Source organism: Podarcis muralis, chromosome 8, assembly GCF_964188315.1.
Source record: "Podarcis muralis chromosome 8, rPodMur119.hap1.1, whole genome shotgun sequence".
NCBI classification, from domain to species: Eukaryota; Metazoa; Chordata; class Lepidosauria; order Squamata; family Lacertidae; genus Podarcis; species Podarcis muralis.
In genome coordinates, this window is record NC_135662.1 from 5,416,906 (window position 1) to 5,419,544 (window position 2,639).

Sequence of the window (2,639 nt, forward strand, 5' to 3'; positions counted from 1 at the left end):
CAGGTTACATACGCTTCAAGTTACAGACTCCGCTAACCCAGAAATAGTACTTCGGGTTCAGAACTTTGCTTCAGGATGAGAACAGGAATCATGCTCCGGCGGCACGGCGGCAGCGGGAGGCCCCATTAGCTAAAGTGGTGCTTCAGGTTAAGAACGGACCTCCGGAATGAATTAAATACTTAACCCGAGGTACCACTGTAGCTTTAATCCACCATGAATTGTCACATTGCTTCCTTCTAAGGAAGATTACGTACACATGCCACCTTGCTGAATAGCGCTGGGCTCTGGCTGAAGTTTTACAGTGTTTTAATTACAAAAGCCAAAGTTTTTTATTTAAAAATACAGTCTCTGTGAATAATAATAATAATAATAATAATAATAATAATAATAATAATAATTTATTATTTATACCCCGCCCATCTGGCTGGGCTTCCCCAGCCACTCTAGGTAGCTTCCAACAAAATATTAAAATACAGTAATCCAACAAACATTAAAAGCTTCCCTAAACAGGGCTGTGGGCTAAAAGAATGATTTAGTTACAATTTATGAACTCATCTCCTTTAGGATTTTAATTTTTTAAAAAACATAGGATTCCTGGAATTTCAGTCTTAGGAAATAATGTGGCTTCTTGCCTCTTTCTTAAAGGGACAAAACAACTACAGCAACAACAGCAACAACAATGACAGCAGAGGAAAGTCTGAACTTGGAGTGAAAAAATCATGTTCAACAAAATGGGAGGAGACAATTGCATGGCAAATTCCAGACCCCCCCCCCCGGTGGAAATAATGACACCTGACACAATTATTAAGGTTAATGGGCTAAATAAGGCTACAACTTTATTGGTTACAGGTGATGAGCGGTATTGGCTTAGGCATTGGTCCTAACTGACTATATCCGACTCCAGTCCAGGAAGAGTTAACCACCACTAGGGAGAGTCCTGCTGATGCACATCAACTAGGAACTCCCCCGGGGTCACCGATTGGGGGCGTGCCTTAGGCCCTCACCTCCTTAGGTTTTGGACAGGGCCACGCCCCCCGGAATCCTTTATCGGACTACCCCTCAATATGTGGAGCAGGTGATGGCGCTACCTCCACTCTTCTGTCTACAGAACAATACCAATGCCTAATACCCGGAAAGTTGTGACAATTTGCTATGAGGTAGGCGAAAACTAAGTGGCTGGTGCCAATTTGCCAAGTGGAAAAATTCCTACCAGGCCCCTCAACGGTGACCAACCAAGGTCCATAGCAAGGTCAAAGAACGAAAACCTTATGGGCAGGAGGGTGGGAAACCGGAACAGCTGGCGGGCAGCAAAGAGGGAGAGCCCCAGCCGCGTCCTGCCTTTAATAGGGCAGGCCACGTCCCCTGAGCCAGCTGATTGGCTGGCCAGGGAATGATGTGGCCAGGAATCCCCCCCAATCTCACAGGGCTGGCCTCCGCCCGCCACACACTTGGAGGGGCTGTGAAGCCCGCAACCCCACCTCCTCCTTAGGCGGAAGTGGCTTGAGCAAATGAAAATGAATCTGTTGACAAAATGTGTTTTGACTTCTGGCAGGACCTTTGAATCATAGAATCATAGCATTGTTGAGTTGGAAGGAACCTCAGTGGTCATCTAGTCCAAACCTCTGCAATGCATGAATCACAGCTAATGAATTCCCTACAGTTGGCCACCCAACCTCATCGGGAAAGTGATTAAAAAGAAAACTGAAATTACCATAATGTCATCATACAACCTCATGGTGACACTTCACTCAGAATACTGTGTATAGTTCTGGTAAAAGTAAAGGTAAAGGGACCCCTGACCATTAGGTCCAGTCGTGGCCGACTCTGGGGTTGCGGCGCTCATCTTGCTTTATTGGCCGAGGGAGCTGGCGTAAAGCTTCCGGGTCATGTGGCCAGCATTACTGAGCCGCTTCTGGTGAACCAGAGCAGCACACGGAAACGCTGTTTACCTTCCCGCTGGAAGGTATCTACTTGCGTTTGACGTGCTTTCGAACTGCTAGGTTGGCAGGAGCAGGGACCGAGCAACGGGAGCTCACCCCGTCGCAGGGATTAGAACTGCCGACCTTCTGATCGGCAAGTCCTAGGCTCTGTGGTTTAACCCACAGCACCACCCGCGAACCTCCATAGTTCTGGTAGCCTCAACTCAAAATGGATAGTGCGAGGTTGTAAAAGGTTAAGGAAAGGGCTACAGGAATGAATAGGGAAATGCAGCAACTCCCTAATGAGGAAAGATTACAACATTTGGGCTTTTTTAGTTCTGAGAAAGGGCGAATAAAAATTGACGTGATAGAAATGACTAATATTTGGCATAGCATGGAGAACATGGACAGAGAGAAGCTCTTCACCTTCATTCACTATGTTTTTCGGTGAGATTTCCTGGTGTACAGTTTGGGCTCTTAGCCATTATTGCTGCAATCCTATATTATTATTATGTTGTTATTTATTTAGTTTATATAGTGTGCTTCATCTGTAGATCTCAGGGCAGTTCACAGTGTCAAATTACACTGTAAAAACCGCAAAACACCCACTTGAAATCAGTGGGGCTTACATCCGAGTAGACATCATCTATAGGATAGCTTAATTCTAAAATCATATTTGGAATTTTGTTGTTTTAAAATTCTGGTGATCACTGCAGATGG